The sequence below is a fragment of the Trichechus manatus genome, unplaced genomic scaffold, assembly GCF_000243295.1.
Source record: "Trichechus manatus latirostris isolate Lorelei unplaced genomic scaffold, TriManLat1.0 scaffold00088, whole genome shotgun sequence".
Taxonomy (NCBI): domain Eukaryota; kingdom Metazoa; phylum Chordata; class Mammalia; order Sirenia; family Trichechidae; genus Trichechus; species Trichechus manatus.
The window spans coordinates 3,253,118-3,274,890 of NW_004444024.1; the positions used below are offsets into that span (position 1 = coordinate 3,253,118).

General features: G+C 41.3%; 1 protein-coding gene across 2 annotated transcripts in view; it reads right to left on the reverse strand.

Moving 5' to 3' along the window:
• FAM168A (family with sequence similarity 168 member A) overlaps nucleotides 1–16,454 on the reverse strand; it is a 218,726-nt gene extending 202,272 nt beyond the window's left edge. The window contains exon 1 of one of the 2 annotated variants that reach the window (XM_004381948.2): nucleotides 16,194–16,454. The gene's annotated coding sequence lies outside the window, so the exon portion shown is untranslated. The remainder of the gene's footprint in view (nucleotides 1–16,193) is intronic. The other variant, XM_023736553.1, reaches the window with a different exon arrangement.
• Between the last annotated feature and the right edge of the window lie 5,319 nt (nucleotides 16,455–21,773).

A 21,773-nucleotide genomic window follows, 5' to 3' on the forward strand; every position in this document is an offset into this window, starting at 1 on the left:
GAGGTGGGGTCCAAATCCAGGTCTTCTAAGTCCAGAATCTTTCATATGCAAGAGTTAGTCTTCTTTTAGAAATAAGCTCAGGTATCTACTCTTGCAAGAACACTTCCATGAAAAAGGTTATTAACACCTCCCTCTCTATGTATTTTCTGACATCTACAACACATTATGCAGCCCTAGTGGCACAGTGGTTAAGTGCTCAGCTGCTAACCAAAAAGGCTGGCATTCAAATCCAACAGCCGCTCTGCGGGGGAAAGATTGGGCAGTTAGTTTCCACAAAGATTTACAGCCTTGGAAACTCTATTGGACAGTTCTACTCTGTCCTATAGGGCCACTATGAGTCGGAATCGACTAGACAGTAATGGGTTTGGTTTTTGGGACAACACATTAACTAATGTATTTGTTTATACCTTATCTCCCTTACACTTGGGAGCTCCCTGAAGGCAGGGACCACATCTTACTTATCCCTGTATCTCATCAGAACCTACCTAGCACAGAGTCTGACAACTAGGTAATCAATACATGCTGACTACATGAATGAATGGATACATAAATGAATATTTTTGCTTCTATTAAGCCTCTAAACAGCAAAATATTTTTGGGAATATATAATTTAAATCACCTGTTAGGAACTACTAAGGGCTTACTAAAGCAGTCATAAAAACCTCACATTTCTTAATGTCTCACTCATCCTACCACCTTAACAAATAAGTCAAATCCTATACTTAAGTTCAAAAAATCAAATGCACAAGTACAGTACTGATAAAATTTGGTTTTGTGGCATTCATTTTAAGTAAGTTAAAACTGACCAAAAGGCTAATAATAAGGAGGAAACTTGGAAGCAGGGAAAAGAACACTAGATTAAAAGGCAAAAGCAGAAGAGTGATCATCAGGTCCCAGCTCCCCCACTTACCAATGTGACCTTCATTCATTCCAAGTCAGAGTCCAGGACGTGTCACAAATCAAGTACTTTGAGTACCTACATGCCTACTGTACACACAGTCCACTGGCCCAGTCACAGGCAAAGAGAAGGGGAAAGCTGCATGAATAGTGAGCTGAAATGGAATAAGAAAACACAAGAAGTGGGGAGGCAGAAAGGGAGGTGGCGAAGACAGAAAAACTACTCTAGTAAAACTCAGCCTAGGGCAACATGGAAAAACTGCAGCTGACTGGGAAATTACAGCTGCTAATAGGCCGCCCTGAAACCATGGATTCACTCAACAATCCCTTATTGATGCCTATGCTGTACCTGGTCCCAAGATGGGCTCTGAGAATAAAAGGATGATCAGACATAATCCCTGCCCACTGCAAGTGGAAGAGACCAACAAATAATAAATAAATGGATAATTATCACATTCTATTAAGTGTAACCCAGAACTGGGGTACCCAATCCCAATCTGGGAAAGTCAAGGAAAGCTTTCTGGGAATGGTTAGGTCCTAAGCAGAGTCTTAAAGGCTGAGCAGGAGTAAGACCAGTCAAGCATGAAAAAGAGATGACCAAGCTGAGAAAAGAACATGTGGAAAGACACTGAGGTAAAAGGTAGGCACATGTGGACAACTGCAAGCACAACACAGTATAATGCACACTCAGTGCTACAGGTAAAATGTATAAGCTGGGACAATGAATAACACTGGAGTGGGAGGTAGGGTCAGGATCCTGAACTGCTTTATGCACCATAGTAGAAAACCTGGACCTCATCTCAACGGGTTTTAAGTATTCAAGAGTTTCACACTTACTCCCATCCAGGAGAGGGTCCCTACACTGATACTTATTTGAAGGGCAGGCTTTTAAATATGCTCATTTAGAATGAGCCTAATTAAACTGTCCCGTGAAAGCCATAAATCTCAAAAATAAGGACAACATCACCGCCAACATATACAAATGCAGAAAATGCCAAAAAACACACTCCTGCTTTGGCTCTAGGGCAGAGTACCATGGAGAAAAAGTGGATCCTCTCAATGATGACTGGCGTAAATAGAAAAAAATTAGAAAGGGGTGTTTCTCACAGTCACTGACATTTTTAATTTATGAAGAACTACCAACCTCAGTGAACTCCAGAACACTCCAATTTCAATCAGACTACAGAGTTTTTAAAGTTGATAGAGAGACAAATGCCATACTTGCATTGGTTCACCAAGAAATTCAAGCAAACAGCCAAAATTAGAACACTGTTGCTAGGAAGGTGAAGTAAGCTACAAGCAAAAAACCAATGAATTCAGTGTATTATTTCTCTAACAAAGAGCCAAAACATCGTTCCTTCTTCACATGGTAAAAATTACAATAAATCCTATACTTCCATTCTAGAAGGCTAATATGAATAACAGCCACCATGTATTGAGTAATATTATTACAGAACATTGTTATTAATAAATTTCAAGCACTGTGCTAAATTCTTAGATAAATTATCTCATTTAATTTTCACAGCCACCTAAGAAGTATGTACTATTATTACTGCCCTTTCCTTTTTAAAGACAAAAAAATGAGGCACAATGAATGGAGCCTGAAGACATTATGCTGAGTGAAATAAGTCAATTATAAAAGGACAAATATTATATTACCTCACTTATATAAAAAGATAAGACAAAAGTATAGAGACCAAAGTTTATTCGTGGTTACCAGGGTGGGAGGGATGGAGGAAGGGGGTAGTTAACAGTGACAGAAAAAACATCACACTGATTAAGGGTGGGGTTGCACAGCCGATTACCGTAATTGCTGTCAAGAAGTTGTATACCTGTAAAAAGCTGAATAGGCAAAAGTTGTGTGACAGATAGATATATTTACACCAATGATAAAAAAAAAAAAAAAAAGAGTAGCTGCTGAGGCTGTTTATGTACAACCAAACACCTCATGGGATTTGGTGCCTTGGTTTGGAAGTTTAGGGTCATAGTTTCACAAGACATCCCAGGTAACTGGACTAATAACGCATTTAGTACCTCTATTCTATCTCCTACTTCTTGTACAGTGCCTGGGGTCTTTAAAAGCTTGCAGGAGACTCAACAATTGGTCTCTATTCACCTGGAGCAACAGAGGAAGGAGAATCAGGAATAGGAGGAGGATATGAAGTGTGAGGTTAATTGCCTTCATGAACAACTGACACCTTTGCCATGAGACCAGAAGAACTGGATGGTGCTCGGCTACCATTATTGAACATTTTGATCAAGGATTCTATAGAGGAATCCTGATAAAAGGTGGAAAATGCAGAAAAGAATTTCAAATTCTCATGGACTCCAGACTTTCTGGAGCCAAGAAGACTAGATAAGCCCCTGATACTACTGCCCTGAGATAATCTTTAAACCTTAAACCAAAAATATCCCCTGAAGTCTTCTTAAAACCAAACAATAGTTTAGCTTAACTAGCAAAAAATGTCTGTCTTGAGAAACTAATTTGCTCTGTAAACTTTCACCTAAATCATAATTTAAAAAAAAAAGTCTGTCTTGAGCATTATGCTCTTTTAAGAACTATCTATGTGGGATCAAAGTGACAATAGCATCTCGAAAGATCATATAGGAAGCTTAGGGGGCAGTGAGTATGTTAAAGGCAGAGGAACAACTCAGAAAAGGAGAGTGAGAATGGTTGTACAACTCGAAGAATGTAATCAATGTCACTGAATTGTACATGTAGAAACTGCTGAATTGGTGAATGTTTTGATATGTATATTCTCAATAACAACAAAATAAATAAAATTTAAAAAACAGACACAGAAAAGTGAAATAACTTGACAAAGGTCTCATACCAGCAAGAGGGAAAGCCAGGGCTAAATAGATGTCTTATACATATTTCTAAAGAGATCACTGACAATCTAAAGAAAATGCATTCCATTAGATCTCTTAGTTCCTAAATATCCAAATTATTTAAATAGTTTTATAGAGATCATCATTAAGAAGATTGACCCTTTCCCCATAGCAGGAGACCACACTGTACAAAACCAGGCATCGCTGCATACTTTGTAGCATCAACATACTGTAGCTCAGAACGATTAAGTTACATTCTACTCTGTATAAACCACTAGTTCACTCATTCAGCACTTAATTATTCAACAAAAATTTACTAAGTACCCCCTAGGTTCCAGGCACTAGAGACACAAATAATCAGAGAGACTGTGTCACTGGAAATAAGCATTGGCACATGGGAAAAAGCACTCATGGGCTTTGGAGGCAGAAAAGGCTGGGGATAAATCCCACCCTAGTCACTTACTGGCTGATGGGCCTAAGCAGTTCAATAGCTCTGAGCCTAAGTCTTCTCACCTGTAAAAAGAAATAATTATGACCACCCTACAGGTTGTGAGGTTGATAAGACATAACACATGTAAAGGGTCTAACACAATGTAGGCACACAATGAACATTAATTCCCTTCCCTCAGAAATAAGGTTCCAGGACTCATAGCGGTGCTGGTTGGGTGGCAAAATAATGCTCAGCACTATGACTTGTCTAGCCTACCTTCTTCTCCATTCCTCTGCCCAACTACAATGAAAAACCAGTCATTACACAACAAGATTACCTGGCTATGATGTCATCTGCATCTTTTTCTTCTTCTACTGCAAACACTACAAGCTAAGAAGGGTAGAGAGACCTAATACACCAATAGAAACACTTGTCTTTATGCACAGTTCTCTGGGGGTCACTTAGCATCTTTCCTTCACCACAAGGTGAAGGATAAGCCCCAAGCCCAATGATTTTCTAACATCTTGACAAAGTGGTGAAACTGTTTATCTCTAAAGTTTTTGGCTCTACTAAGCCAAGAAAAATACAACTGCATCCATGCTGGTTTTAAAACAGCATTTTTAGCAAAGTTTTAGCAAAACTACCCATTCCCCCAATAAGAAACAATCATATTAACAAATAAAAATATACTATCTTGTATGAATCAAGGCAGTGACACCGAACTGTAACAGTATCACTGTATTCTTCATGGCCAGGCCAAAAAAAAAAAAAAGGTAGTTTCACTTTCACAAAATAATGTTCTTGAGTAGCCATAAAAAAATATTAATTTTATTAAATCTCAGTCCTTAATTACACACCTTTCTATTATTCTCTGTGATGAAATGGGAAGCACACCTAAAGCACTTCTGCTGCATACACCAAAGTACAGAACTATCTGGAAGAAAAGCACTAAAGCATTTGTGCAATTGAGTTGCAAGCTGAACTAGCTGCTTTTTTCATGAAAGACCATTTTTACTTGAAAGAATGACTGGCAGACAAGCTATGGTTATTTAGACTTGGATGTTTGGCAGACATTTTTTCGAAAATGAATAATGTGACACTGTTACTTTAAGGAAAACTGTCAGTATTTTGTTGACAATGATAAAACTTGAGCTTTCAACCAAAAATTAGAAAAAGACTTTTCTGACAAGACCGGCAGTGTTATTAACAAATGTGATTTTTTGACACTGTATAATGGAATGTGTCAGTGGAATGTGTCAACATTCAGAAGATCTGCATAACTTAGTAAACCAGTATTTTCCAAATGACCAAAGATGCTACAAAATCAAGCATGGGTTAAAGATCTATTTAAAGTGCAAAACAGACAAATGGATTTTAATGTAACAGAGAATGAAAAGTTCATTGATAATGGTTTCAGATTCCACAAGGCAACCCACCTTAAGAAACTACCACTTGTCAAGTTTTGGTGTAGTATCAAAGAGAAATATCCTTAACTATGTAAAAAGGCAACTGAAATACTCCTCCCGTTCCAACTTTGCAACAGACTGAATGCAAAAGCAGATATGAATCCAGCTGACTTCTATTAAGTAAGACATTAAAGAGATTTGCAAAAATGTAAAACATTATTTTTCTTATTTTTTTGTTATTGATATAGTTATTTTCATAAAATGTTAATATGAATAGATTGTATTATTTTTAAACAAATTAATAATACTTTTAAAGTTTCTCAGTTTTAATTTTTTATACAGTAAATCTTGATAGAGATAACCCAGAAACAAAAGCTCTTTGGGGTCCTCAATTTATAAGCCTGTGAAGAGACCAAAATGCTTGAGAACTGTTGCTATGTAACAATGAGCAAGAACAAACTACTGTTCCACCAAGAACATAAATTAATCTTACAATGTTGAGTGCAAAAAGCCAGTGATAGCTTGTAAAATTTCAAAAACAGGTCAAACCAATCTACAGCATCGGGAGTCAAATATTGGTTTTCTTGGAGGAGGGAAGGAGCCCTGGTGGTGCAGTGGTTATAGTGCTCTTCTGTTAACCAAATAGTCAGCGGTTCAAACCCATCAGCCGCTCCACAGGAGAAAGATGTGGCAGTCTGCTTCCTTAAAGATTACAGCCTTGGAAACCCTATAGAGCAGTTCTACTGTCCTTTAGGGTAACTATGAGTCGGAATCGACTCAACAATGGCTGGTTTGGGTTTTGGAGGAGGGGATAATGTTCCCTTTATTGATCTGAGTGCTGGCTACACTTTTTGTGCACCTCTTTTATGTTATACATCAATACAACTTCTTTTCAATTTACATCTTCTATATATACATATGGAGCCCTGGTGGCAAAGTGGTTAAGAGCTCAGCCGCTAACTAAAAGGTCAGCAGTTTGAATCCACCAGCGACTCCTTGGAAACCCTATGGGGCAGCTCTACTCTGTCAACTTGACGGCAGTGGGTATGTATACACATACCCATACACATGCACACAACATCTGCCTGAGGCTCACTGTCATGGATTGAATTGTGTCCCCAAAAAATATCTGTCAACTTAGCTGGGTCATGATTCCCAGTACTGTATGATTGTGTACCATTTTGTAATCTGATGTGATTTCCTTATGTGTTGTAAACTCAATCACTATGATGTAATAAGATGGTTAGCGGCAGTTATACTGATGAGGTATACAAGATTGGATAGTGTCTTAAGCCAATCCCTTGAAGAGAGAAGCGAGCAGAGACACACGGGAACCTCATACCACCAAGAAAGCAGTGCCAGGAGCAGAGCACATTCTTTGGACCTGAGGTTCCTGCGCAGAGATGCTCCCAGACCAAGGGAAGACTGATGCATCACAAGGACCCTCCTCCAGAGCCGACAGAGAGAGAAAGCCTTCCCCTGGAGCTGATGCCTTGAATTTGGACTTGTAACCTATTAGACTGTGAGAGAATAAATTTCTCTTTGTTAAAGCCATCCACTTGTGGTACTTCTGTTACAGCAGCACTAGATGACTAAGACACTCACCCACAGACTTTCTGTTAGCCCTAGTATAGAATGGAACAGGGGCATGTATTTTTTTAATAGCTCCTCAGGTGATTCTAATGTGTAGCCAAATACTACCTGTCTAATAGGTTGAAGAATACTGACTTAAGAGTTCAAAACCAAGGAACTTTATATGTACAACAGCAAAAAGAAAAAGGGCTTTGGAGCAATGCAGGCCAGAGTTTTAATACAAACTTCTCTTCTACTAGCTATGTAACCACCAGTAAACTACTTAATCTCTATGGGCCTCATTTGCCTTAGTTTCGTATTCTGTAAAATGGACACAATATCTTATACAGTGTAAATGTGAGAATTAAATAATATAAGAGGAAAAAAGTACCTGGCATATTGCCTACTACAGATACTCAAATATTAGGTCTCTTTGTCTTTCCATCCTGATCTTCTACTAGTCCTAAGGCCTGAGAGAAACTGACCTCTGAGTGTTGATTTCTTCATTCTTAAAATGAAGATAATACAACCTATGTACTGTAGATCAAATAAAACAGTATAGTTATATTTATAGTAGTATAATAGTATAACTACATTTACAAATAAGAGAGGTTTGCTATCATTCAAATAACAGAGGTAGGAGGACACATCACAAAACTAAAATATATAGACGAATTACAAAACAGAAGCTAGAAAAGAAATATGAGCATCACAGAATTGTCAAGCCTGAAGGGCATGATCAAAAGGCAAATCAAGATCATAATCTCCAGTCAGCCAGATACCGAAGTTTACTGTGAAAAATACGAACAGCCAGGATTCCTTTAAAATGTCCATACTAAGAAAAAACATAACCTATTTAATCATAAAAATAGGCATAGCCTGAAAGGACCCAGACACTTGCCTAACTGGAGAGAGAGGGGGGAGTTGTATTGGAGCTGTATAAACCAAGGTATTCTTTGAGCATCTTCATACAGTGATCAATAACCCATTTAACAAAATTTTTTAAAAATAAACAGAGTAGTATGACAAAAAAATAATCTGCACAATTGTTTTCAATACTAAAGACATGCATAACTGCCCAAGCAACCACATTTTATGAAGAAAATAAAGGAATATGAACTTGCTTTAGTCTCTGTGCTCTTCAATATTCTACAACTTCCAGTTCAATTTCTGGTAACATACCAGAGACAGGTAAGCTATGGCCCACCCATAGCCTGTTTTTGTATGGCCTGTGAACTAAGAATGTGTTTTACATTTTGAAACACTTGTATAAAAAGAAAAAGAATATACAAGAGAGACTGTATGCGCCCACAAAGCCTCAAATATTTACTCTGATCCTTCACAGAAGAAGTTTGCTGACACCTAGTTAGACCATCTTCCTGTCTTCTACTTTTGGACCTCATACTATACACATCCCCTCCCCAGGTAGATCAGGCCCTGCCAACCTCCACCCTCCCCATGCCGATTATCCGTGCCTCCATTGTAGAATTTGTCCCACTATGCTACAGTTATGAGTGACATGTCTGTAGGCTGCTAAGATCAGAGAATTTTAATTTTTTATATCCCTTATTCCCAGCACAGTGCCTACCATCTAATAATCACTCAACAGATATTGGTGAACAGATGTGTTGAACAGATGTTTTGTACATTATCTGTCATGCACAAGACTACCAACTCCTTGGCCTTGGAATGTGTTGCAGCTATGGATTTGTGTTCTTTGTTATGCTTTACTTATGATGATACTAAAATAGATTTACATTCTAAATGTAAACTTGAGTGAGGGGAGATGTAGCCCAGGAAAATAATGAATAACAAAAGAACAGCCTGGAGGAAAAATTAGCTCTAAACAATTCACAAGTAAAATTAAAATTAAAATAATTACAGTAATAGCTACCATATAAAGCACCAACTAGGTTCATGGTAAAATTCTCACCTTCCATGCAAGAAATCAGGGTTCGATTCGTGGCCAGTGCACCTCAGGTACAACCACCACACATCTGTCAGTAAAGGCTTGCATTTCCCTAGGATGCTGAACAGGTTTAAGCTGAGCTTCCAAACTAAGGCAGCCTAGGAAGAAAGGTCTGGTGACCTACTTCCAAAAATCAGCCAAAAACCCTATGGATCACAATGGTCCAACCTGCAACCAGTCATGAGGATGGTGCAGGACCAGGCAGCATTTCCTTTTGTTGTGCATGGGTTCGTCATAAATTGGGGGTCGACATGACAGCAGCTAACAACAGCAACAATGTATGTGCCAGACAGTATTCCAAGTACTTTGCCTTTCTTACCTCATTTAATCCTCACATCAAACCACCAGTGGTGTATTATTTCCCTTTTACATATGCACAAACAATCTTCTCACTATACCACCCGGTCTCGATAATAGTTACAGGTAAAAAACTAAGAGGGAAATAACAGATAAAAAACTAAGAGGGAAATAAATGTATTTGTCAGGCTAATGAACAATACACAGTGCATACTGCACTCTCCACTTCAATAAAGCCTCAATTGTTTCATTTTGAGCCAGCCAACATAGTTAAAGGGAGCCAGGTCCCATAAATTCACTAGGAGAAAAGTCCTCTAGCAGCTTCTCCATCCCACTAAACCCAACAATATTCCAGTTTCAAGGAAGAAACTATGAGCTGACTTCCACTGGGAGAAGAATCCTTCATAAAGGCAATAAACCAAATATGACAAGCTTTTTGCCTCTGTCTGGGGTGTTCTGATTTCAGTTTTATAAACTAGGAGGGAGAAAAAAACAGCAACTAACACTTACACAGTCTTTTACAGTTTAAAAAGCAGTTTCACATTTATTATCTCATTTGAGCCCCATTTTACGATAATTATTAATGAATTTAGATTTTAAATCCCTTAGAAAATTCGTGATGCATAGGTTGCTAAGCCTCCAATATGTGTAATTGTGGATTTCCTCTGTCCATCAGATGACAGACCCTCCTGCACAGTTAGGTGAGGTTCAGTGTACCAGGCTGTCTTTCTGCAAAAAGAAAGATGCACAAAAATTCTGACCAAAAGATCAAAGTGACTTGCCAAAACATGACATGAAGCCCCAAGCTGATATAACAAAGAATTATTACCTAGCACATAAAGAACTCCTGCCAATGAGAAAAAAATACTCCACGATAGTATTCTTTCAGAGCTCAGAAAGGCTGCTACTATCCTCTCCCATTCCTATTTCCAAGTTATGACTGATTCACATCTGGGTAATCTGAACATTCATAAATGAAAACTGGCTTCCTCTTTCGACCTGGACTACCCATAGCCTTCAGTGTATGCGTTAAAAAAAAAAAAAACTGCCATCAAGTCAATTTCAGCTCATAATGATGCTATAGGACAGAGAAGAACTGCCCCCATAGGGTTTCCAAGGCTGTAAATCTGTAAGGAAGCAGACTGCCACATCTTTCTCCCTCGGAGCAGCTGGTGGATTCGAACTGTCAATCTTTTGGTTAGCAACTGAGCACTTAACCACTGCACCACCAGGGCTCCTTTCAGTATACACATAAATATGTTAATAGAAGGTGTTGCTGGGTAAAGGGCCAATAAACAATAATTTTGCTTCCTTTTTCTTATTTGTACTTTCCAATTTCTACCATAAGCATATACTATTTTAATGGTGGAAGAAATAAAACTTTTTATAGTTAAAAAATAATAATAATGTAACATGAAAAAGCAAGTCACAGAAAAATACCTATACTACAATTTATATAAAGCTGCAAAGGTTAAAAAAAAAAATCTATTGTTTAGAGATAAGCACATTTCTGATAAAACTATACAGAAAAGCAAGAGAATGACGCATACAAAAGCCAGGAAAGTGGTTACCTTTGAGGGAGAGGGAAGAAGGGAGATTCAATCAGACAGGGCCTCACAAGCGGCTTCAAAGGTACTAGTAATCTTTTTGTTAAACTGGGTAGTGAGCACACAGGTCTTCAATCTGTTATTATTCTTTAAATTGTAGATTTATGTTATATGTACACTTTTATATACATGGCTTATTTCACAACTTAAAAAGAAGATACAGAGCCCTGGTGGTACAGTGGCTTAACACTCGGCTGCTAACCGAAAGGGTCGTTCGAACCCACTAGCCTCTCTGATCAGAAAGATGTGGCAGTCGGCTTCCAAAAAAAAAGATACAAACAAGGTTGAAGAATCAGAATTGCTGGGCTGTAACCCAGACTCTTCTACTTACTGGCTGTGTAACCTTAAGGAATTTATTTAACCTTTCAGAGTATAGTTTTTCTTCTTATTTTATATATGAGGAAACTAACAGCTAACATCTGTTTAGTACTTTATTGTTTAAAGTTCCAATACTACAGTACAAATATGCAAATAAATTGTGAGATCATAATAATACAAAATAACACCTCATAAACAATTATAAAAAAACCACTGTTGTCACATCAATTCTGACTCATGGCAACCCCGTATGTTACAGAGTAGACCTGTTCCATAGGGTTTTCTTGCTTGTAATCTTTACAGAAGCAGATCTCCAGGCTGTTCTTCCACAGTGGTTCTGGGTGAATTCAAACTGCCAACCTTTAGGTTAGGAGTCAAGCATAAACCATTTGCAGCACCAAATAATAGAACACCACAATACTAACAGCTCATTTGTCAGGCACACAAGGCTCTTCACATTCTAGCTGCATTGTTATTAGGGCAGTAGGCAGCAACAGCTAACTTTTTTAATGCATGGTATGTAACACACAGGAGCCCTGATGGCACAGTGGTTAAAGTGCTCAGCTGCTAACCCAAAGGTTGGTAGTTCAAATCCACAGCCCCTCCAAGGGAGAAAAACGACAGTCTGCTTCCATAAACATTTACAGCCTCATAAACCCTATGGAGCAGTTCCACTTTCTCCTACAGGGTTGCTATGAGTCAGAACCAACTCCATGGCCACGGTTATGTAACACACACTGTATTAAATGCTTTCCATAGATTATCTGGTTTAACTTTCTGTCTTAGTTATCCAGTGCTGCTATAACAGAAATACCACAAGTGGATGGCTTTAACAAAAAGAAATTCATTCTCTCATAGTCTAGGAGGTTAGAAGCCCGAATTCAGGATGCCAGCTCCAGCGGAAGGCTTTCTCTCTTTGTTGGCTCTGGGGGATGGTCTTTGTTATGTCTTCCCCTGGCCAAGGAGCTTCTCAGTGCAGGGACCTCAGGTCCAAAGGATGTGCTTTCTCCTGGCTCTTGTTTCTTGGTAGTATGAGGTCCCCATGTCTCTCTGCTCACTTCTCTCTTTTATATCTCAAAAGAGATTGGCTTAAAACACAACCTAATCTTGTAGGTTGAGTCCTGTCTCATTAACATAACTGCCGCTAATCCCATCTCATCAACATCATAGACGCAGGATTTACAACACATAGGAAAATTATATCAGATGACAAACTGGTGGACAATCATATAATACTGGGAATCGTGGACTAGCCAAGTTGACACATTTTCAGGGGGGCAACAATTCAATCCTCAAAACAACTTTATGAGATTAGTTCTATTATCTCTGCTTTACAGATGAGACCATTTTGCCCAAGGTTACACAGGTAGTACTAAGTGGTATACAAACTTCAGAACCCATACTCTTAACCACTAAATATTTTTGTCTTACTTTTCACACTATATTTTAATTGTCTATCTTACCCATGACACTGAAAGCTCCCTGACAACTGGTTTTTGTTCACTTTCATCCCCCAGCAGTTAAAAATCCATTGCCACTGAGTTGATTCCAACTCATAGCGACCCTATAGGACAGAACAGAACTGCCTCATAGGGTTTCCAAGGATCTGCTGGTGGATTAGAACTGCCGAGCTCTTAACCACTGAGCCACCAGGGCCCCCTCTAGCACTTAGCAGGCATTAAATAAATAGTGAACAAATATTAAATAGTGAAACATATCAACGTTCTCAGGACATACACTGCTCTCATATGCATGAGCTGATTTGCTCCTCTTGACAGCTTTGTGCAGTATGTAAGGTTTTTAATGACTTCACCTAAATCACTCAGCTATTAAAGTTGTGGAACTGGGATGTGAACGCAGGATTCGTTGACTCCTAAGTCCATGGGCTATTCATTCTACCAAAGTGCCTATCTACCAATATCTCTACCTGCTCTCCCCTTCTCACCAGACTATCCGGAGGATCAGATGAGGTAAAGATACTAAAACATTTTATATACATTTCTACTGAACAGTTGACCACAGCTGTGGGAAAAAAAAAACCTCCATCAAAACATTTCTCCTAAGTGATTACTTTTCATTTTGAGATTTCAAAAGATAGGGCTTTAATATAAATATCCTACCTCTAGATCAAGCCTGCAGATCCACAAAAGCAATGTGTGGACCCCAGAGTAAAGTTATAAGAAGAATTGCTTGCATTAGTTAGATTACCCTCTCACTGAATTACAGGTAACTGCTCAAACTTGATTTTTATTGTAATACAGAAAGCTTCCTCATAACAAAACACTTTCAATTCCAAGCGTAAGTCCAACCTTCCATCATTCTGCCTATTTAGTAACTACAAAAAAAAAAGACTCTGAATATTGGATATTTTTGTATGCTCAACTGTGAAAGCCATGGAAAATGATATGTTTGCTAGCTAAATTCTGAAGCTTGAACAAAAACAGAAAGAATTATTTTGATCCTTTTGGTGCCGATTTTATCCTCTTTACACCTCTCCCCATTTTTTCTTAGTCTGAACTCTAATCAACAGCCACTTCATGTTTAACATATCATAGTGCAATTAAGTCCAGAAAACTATTTTCCTAAAGATGTTTCCTCCGTTCACACCCCTCTCTACCTTCCATCATCACCATTCTGCTATCAGAATGAACATATCACTAAGCTTTAAATCAAACCGCTGATGAATACATGGAGATAATGTTTCCGTGGTTAATGCATGCCCATATCAATACCATCCCCTAAAAAATAACATAAAAATGACTCGACATGCTTATTTATCTACATCTGACAAATTTCTAATCACCTGAAATCCTTTAGGAGAAAATTCAATCTATAGAAATACAATCCATTTAGTTTAAATCTTATCTATGTCAAAAGAGAATCAAATGAAAAACTCCATCAGTACCAAACCATCTCACCAATGAATATTTATGAAATGTCCATATTTCCTGTCTTCTCTCTGGTTACATAAAGCAGTGGTGCCAAGACTCATCTCAAGATTATTAGCCTGCAATACAATGATGGGCCTAATTGCCTTGCAAACCAGGACACCAATAAATGTAGTCTTCAAGCAATCAATTTTAAAACGGGGGGAAAAAAGGCCTAAGCTCTTTCTGCATACTTTCACAGACACTGCCTGCCTAGGAAATAAGTCCAGTCTCATATTTTTCAGTCTCATTCATCAGTTCTCAAGCAAAGAATGCTCCCTTAACAATCTCAATATCATCAAATCTATTTAAATTCCAAATTCCAGGACTAGTTTTTAAATGCACCACGGAAAGGCAAAGGCAGAGACATCCTACAGAAAAAAATCACATTCCACTTACATTTTTTTCCATTTTCAGTTTGGGAGTGGATTTTTCCCCCTAACTTTCTTTTTATGATACATGAATAATAGAAAGAAGATACCTTCCCCTCCTTAATTCTACCCTAACTGAAATCCTTACTAAGTTTACTCTCTGGGTTGACCTAACTTCTAAGTATGATACTGATATAAACGAAACCAACAAAACAAACAAAAAGATCAAACAGCTTAAGATATCCTTGAGGAAAGATAAGTCTTTAAAATACCTTTTCTGTTCCCTGCAAAGTTCCCTCTAACAACCCTCTGATTACTGTCCCTCCACTATCACAGTCACAAGAACTGTCCATTTACGCGTTCTAACCCCTAACCCTCTTGTGTCTCTTGGAGGCCATCTCAATCCCTCCTCTCCAGAATCATCCAACCAACCTCATCCCCGCACTGCTCATTGCCTCCTCCATCCCTACAACTCCTGGTCTCCCACTCCTTAGATTTCCGCTCTGCCACTTCACTATCGTTAACCACCTCTCCAGTCTTACCAGCTTGTCTCAGACATTCCTTCTCCAAAACTACCTCTGACACCTTGGCCAAAGGACATTTTCTCTAACATACCATCCCCAACCTTGCTCACCACCTGCCACTATGCTTTGAGTCCAGCCCAGCAGCCTCAATACTGTACCTAGGGAAACATCACATCTCTTCCAGTAGTTCTAAAATCACCCTGAATTCCATTCCACTACGCTCCCCCCCCTCAATTTCAATCCTTGTCAGCCCATTTTGGGCCTAACTCCAACTTCCCCCCATCCTGCCAGCTCACTATACTTCCCTCATTGAAAGTTCTACCCCCTATTCCAACCTCCATCAGCCCATCCCAGGGAAACCCCAAATTCCACCCCCTCTGTTCTATCCCAACCCCTGCTATTCCATAAGGCTCCCTAAATTCCACATGCCCTGGATAAAAAACACCCACTTAAGGCTTAGGTCCCAATCCATGCCAAATCCCTCATTCCCAGCTCCTACCACCTCCATTAGCCTGTCCCGGGTCCACCCCAAATTCCACCCTCCAGAATTAACATCTCCCCGGGGTCCTATCCCAAGCCTGTACATCCCACTCTCCATTGAAAGCATCCCCCTACCTCCCACCCCAGCTCAGATCCCAAGCTGTCAACTGCTCCAGGCCAACCCCAAATCCACCACCTTCATTCAGTCCCCTCCCCCATTAAAAGCCAACCCACTCCAGACTTATCTTCCATCTCGCGCCCGAGACCATTCCAAATTCCACCTCGATCCCCTACTCCACTCTCCTGTCCCAGTTCTGGTCATTCCCTATTAAAAAATTCCTTCCCCTTGTCACCCTCCTCCCCAACCTGCTTGGGTTCCACCCTTACCCCACCCCCAGCCCGTGCCTGGGCTAGTCTCCCCAACAGCCCGCCGTTCCACCGTGACCTTAGCCCCCTCCCCCAAACCCACCCAGGGGCTCCGCAGCCCCCACTCTCATTATTCCCAGTAACACCAGCCCAGACTGAGGTCAAGCGGACCAGGTTGGGGGGGAAGGTTTCCTCACCAGCAAGCGACTGCAGGCGAAAACGGCGGCGACTGAGGCGGCGATGCCCTTGTCTTCTCTGGCGGCTGCAGCGGCGACGATCTCGCTCTCTCGCCCGTGTCCGTGGGGTGGTGGATGACGCGCAGGGACCGGGAGCCTCCTCCTCTTCAGCGACTCGGCTCTGAATCCTCTGCAGTAGCCGCCGAGGAGACCGACGGGTTGGGGGAGGGGACGCTCTGCTGCGGGGCGAGAGAGGAGGGGGCGGAGGACCGCTGAGAAGGGCGGCGAAGGAGGAGCCGGCGCGGCGCCGCGACACGTCCCACCTCAGTACGCCAGGACCACAACTCCCGGCATGCCCTGCTTCGGCCCGCGCACGGCCTACACCTCCCGCCGAGAGCCGGGGGCACCGCGCTTTTCCCAGTCCGGGACAATGGAATAAAGCCAACCATCCGTGGGTAGCTGTTGTAGACTAAAAGACCACATGTTAGGGAAGTCAGGTTGTCCCGCACACCTCCAAGTGACGAGGCTCCTGGCGTTTCCACCCGCCCCCCGACACACACGCAAACACAAAAAGTCATCTCCCGTCGGACTACATTTCCCAGCACTCCCCTGCGGCCTCCGACCCGCTTTCCATACCCTCCTCAGACCCGGTACTACTACAGTTCCCGAGGAGTGTGGTCTGTGTGAAATGCTGGGAGATGCAGTTCTCAGTTCTTCCTCCATGTTAAGAAGAAGAAGTGAAAGAGGAAAGAGGGAAGGGCTATGCCAACCCACCGAGGACAGGCCTAAATGGGGCTAGTTCACCTGTGAGTCTGTACTCTACTCACTATCCCTCTGTTACCGCTGTCTCGCACCAGGACTAATTCAACAGCTTCCTCCCTGGTCTCCCTGCAAATCTGACGACGATTTGGCAATTTTAATACAAAAGTAAAAAGGGCGTACTTCTTGACCCAGCTCCATTACTTGTAAGAATTTACCTTGAAAAGGTAATCGAACCACTAAATTGTACACTTAAAAATGGTTAAAATGATAAATCTTATGTATGTTTTATCAAAAAAAAAAAAAATATATATATATCGAACAATTTGGAAAAGATGAATGCACAAGGTTGTTATATGAGGTTGTTGATTATAGAGGGGAGGTACGTAAATGTCCATCAACAGGGAGCTAGTTAAATAAGTTATGATATATACATACAGTGCAGTACTAAGCAGCTGTTAAAAATGATGATACAGATCTATTTATTGACATGAAAAGCTATTCACAATTCATCCTTAAGGGAAAAAATTGATTACAGAGCAGCATGTCTAGAATGGTCCAATTTATGTGAAGTTTGAGACAATACTCTATAACCATAGAGTTCAGGAAAGAGGTTCCCCAAAATACTATCAGTGATTGTCTTGGAGGAAAGGGTGTCAGATTTCAAGTAATTTTTATTTTCGTGTTGTCTGATTTGTTTAAAAGGAGCACATACCATATTTTTAAAAGCTTAAGACTATTTTCAAAAAATACAATTTCCAAATCCAGCCACCTCTCTTTGCTGCCTAAAAGCTTTCCATGGCTCCTCATTGCCATCTGCAGTGCTCCAGGACTATACCTGTTTGTTTTTTTCCTATGAGCTCCACAGTTCATGATTAAAACCAATAGTGTTGGCCACTTCCAACTCACAAAAGAACACTAAATTAGTAGGGAGAATTTTCCCAATATTCAATGCCTCTTCTCAAAATTTTCCCTCTTTTGGCACCTGTGTGTCCATTGCCCCTAGAATACCATATAAGATGATCTGATTTAGCACAAATCATATTTAGTTACAGTATTTTTTTATTGTATATGTCATTCTTTTGTGTTCTGCAAGAACACAAGGTCATTCGAGCTCCACTACCTAGCCCACTGGAGAATTGCAGGCCTACAGGAGAAAGTCCAGGCAATCTAGCTCAGGGGATAGTTTTCGTCCACAATCCCACTGCAGCCTATTTCTCCAGCTTCGCCCCGTGTCAGTTCCTTTTCTGAGAATAGTGAGAAAAGTACCTATGACATGTTGGTTATGTGATGGGCAAGTCCCTTCCCCTCTCGAAATGTTGCATTGATGGTTCCTTCTTCTAAACTCTGTTTTCACTTCTTTTCCCCACTTCTCCCAGTGGCAGAAAGTGGGAGGCTGCGTGGTCAAAATGAGAAGGGTTCTGGTCTTTCCAGGGAGTAAAGCATTATCTGAGTTAGATATGAAGAAGCTTAATGAACTAGGAGGAGCCCTGATGACACAAATGGTTAAACGCTGAGCTCCTAACCGAAAAGTTGGTGGTTCGGACACATCCAGCGCCTCTGCGGGAGAAAGAGGTAGCGATCTATTTCTGTAAAGATTACAGCCCAGAAAACCCTACATTTGTACTCTGTCTCATGGGGTTGCTGTGAGTTGGAATTGACTTGATGGCACCCAACAACTACAGTGGACTAGGAATCTTGGTAAACAAATGATTTCTTTTATAAGATCAGCACAGAGCTGGTTCCTATGAGGCGGAGGTTAAAGATGTCCCAAATGTCTGACTTTTCCAAACTGTTATACCACTCCATCATCTAACATCAACTACTCCCTCTTGCCTCATTACTCTCCCTCTGTCTTTGGGTTCCCTAACTTCTTCTACTGTCTCACAGAACTCACCGACCATATAAAGGAAATGGCTCACGAGGTTTTGGAGGCCGGCAAGTCCGATTCGTGGGTCAGGTGTAGACTTCTCCCTGGCCCTCAGTCTCTGCCCAGAGGCACTCAGCTTTCTCGCTCTGTAGGCTGGGAAGCCCACTGCACAGTCTCCTGCAGGTCTCTCCTCCTCCGGTGGTGGTGGGCCCTCATCTTTGCTCTGGAATTGGCTCTCTTTTAAGGCAAAACTGACCAATCCCCTTTGTAGGCCACGATTACCCTATCACACAATCACCTGGGTGGGAGTTGCAAGGCCATGGCTATAAAGGCCACACACAAAAGTAATTAATCCACCACAGGCCACCCCCTGGCTTTTCTAGCCATGGTTCTTTCATATTTGGAGGATAACGTCCCCTTCCCAATCATTCCACCAGTCTTAAACAGTCATTAACAATTAGTCCTTCAGTAGGGCAAAGAGTCCAAAGGATGAGTTTACTCAGGTACCAGCCATTCAAGTCTGCTGTGGGTTTCCATCTGATCCGGTCATCTTGTCTTCACCTTTTCTGGTCTCTGACAAAATTCAACTGAGAAAACATTATTCCCTTGCTCTGAGTCTCTCCCGAGGTATCAGCATGTTAGGTTTCCCCCACTGCATAACCCATTTATTCATTCCGTTTCCTTCAGCTATTATGTCTCCTTCTATTTGTCATTTATTTTTACCCAAACTTCTCCACATTAGGAAGGAACATCAGGTTCAGCTGCTGTGCTAGTCCAGATTGCTGGTAGCAAGACAAGTCTAGCAAGTGCTTCCCCCTCAGTCCACTGCCATTCACTCCCATTCACGCTGGGTAGGGTTACATAGGTACAACACTAGTGGGCTATCTCGCCCACTAGGCAATTCGGCAGTATTCACTGTCAACCCCAATTTTGCCAGATGGGAAGGTACAATCCATCCCATCAGGCCCTTGGGAATTCTAGCATACAAGTTTAGGGTTGATATTTACAGTTTCTTAAGGATCGCCCCTGCTTCTGGCACCTGCAGTTGCATCCCTGGTCCTGGAACTGCAACAGCCGGCAGGAGAAAAAACAATTTTAGGTGATATGGAGAAGAACTGTACAGTAGCACTAGCATCCTCCCCCACCCCTTCTTCCTCAATTCCCCTATAGAAGCATAGGATTCTGTCAAATGGTGATCCTCCCTTTGTCCCCCTCATGTTGTATGTGAGCACACACTCAGGAGGATGTGTGAGCCAGTCCTTCATGCTTTTATCTCCCCTTGTTTTGGACAACAGATGTTTCAATTGCCCTTTCCAATTCTCTATGAAACCATTACTCTGAGGGTGGTGTACAACATTGTATATCCATTTAATATGTTCCTTGGCCCATTGTTGCACTCTTTGGGTTGTAAAGTGTGTTCCTTGGTCTGATTACATATAACTCAGTAGCCCAAATTGGTACAGTATCTTTTGCTCCAATCCCTTAATGGTATTTCTGACATTTGCATCTGTCACAGGATATCCAAAGTCTAGTCCAGAGTAAGTATCTATTCCTATGAGGACCCATTTGTAGCCACCTGGTACCACCGGCATCATTGGTCCAATATAATCAACTTGCCAGCTATGTGCAGGGCCTTCCCTCTGGGGAGTCTGCCCCATAGCCATCTGCAACCTCTTTATCTTTCTTGCTGGCAGACAGAGCAGTCCTTAATGGCATTTTGTGCTTCAGAGAGTACAAGGGGAATGTGTCTAGATTCAGCCCATCTCTGCATTGCTGCGGCACCAGCACGTCCGCTCATTTCACGGACCCAATTGGCCACTTCAAGTGAGTGTACCAACAGGTCCACTTGCTGATTCCAGTTGCCTTCCAATCCAGGAAGAGGGTTTATCTGATGGACATCGACGTGCCCTACTCTGATGCGCCCTCTAAGTTCCCAGAGTGCTTTCCACAGGTTCATGCACTACACAGGTATCCCCTTAATAGTCCAATTTTCCATCACCCATTTGCCTGACCATATAGCTAGGCCATTGACCACTGCCCATGAATTGGTAAAAATCCAAATATATGGGCTCTCACCATTGTGAAATTCTTCCATCACAGCTAGGAAAACAGCATGCAGTTCAGCACATTGAGCTGAACTGTTCTCACCTTCTTCAGTCAGAGTCTTTCCATTTGCCGGTCTTAACACAGCAGCTTTCCACATCACATGTTGTCCATGTACCCTGGAACTGCCATCTGTAAACCAAGCAGCCTTCTGCTGGTCAGGAGAAAGTTGTTCATAGAGCACTGTCCACATAGCAATGGGCTCTGGCAGCTTCTCAGGTGGTTCCAGGGTAGGACCTATGGGAAAAGAGGCTACCTGTTCTTGGATACGGTGGGTGCCTCCTTGCATTCCCCCAGTAGCTTGTTCTTGTATGAACCATTTCCATTTTATTATGGAACTATTTTGGGCACCGGCTTCCTTTTTAGAGCATTTCTGACATCACCCAAGACATTATAGGTATTTCAGGTCTCATGATTTTATGTCCTTCTGTCATTGAGGCAGTCTCAATCAATGCCCAATAGCAGGTGAGTAATTGCCTTTCAAATGGCGGGTATCGTGCTACAGCATCTGGAAACTTTCTAGTCCAGAATCCCAGTGGTTGCTGCAGGGCAGCATTCTCACGTTTTTGCCATAAGCGCCAGTCTGCATAAGCACGTGTGGCAGATACTCCAAAATCATGTCTGAATGTAGATCATAAGGACCTAAAGGCAGGGAAAGAGAAACTGCTTTTTTGTAATTCAGACATAGCCTGCCGTTGCTCTGGCCCTCAGTCGAATGCAGTTTTCTTCCAAGTGATTTTATGGATGGGGGCCGGCAGTATTCCCAGATGTAGAATATGCGTTCTCCAAAATCCAAATAAACCAACCAAATGTTAGTCTGGTTAGTCTGGTTAGTCTTGGGGGTAGGTAGTGACAACAGCTTAGTTGCC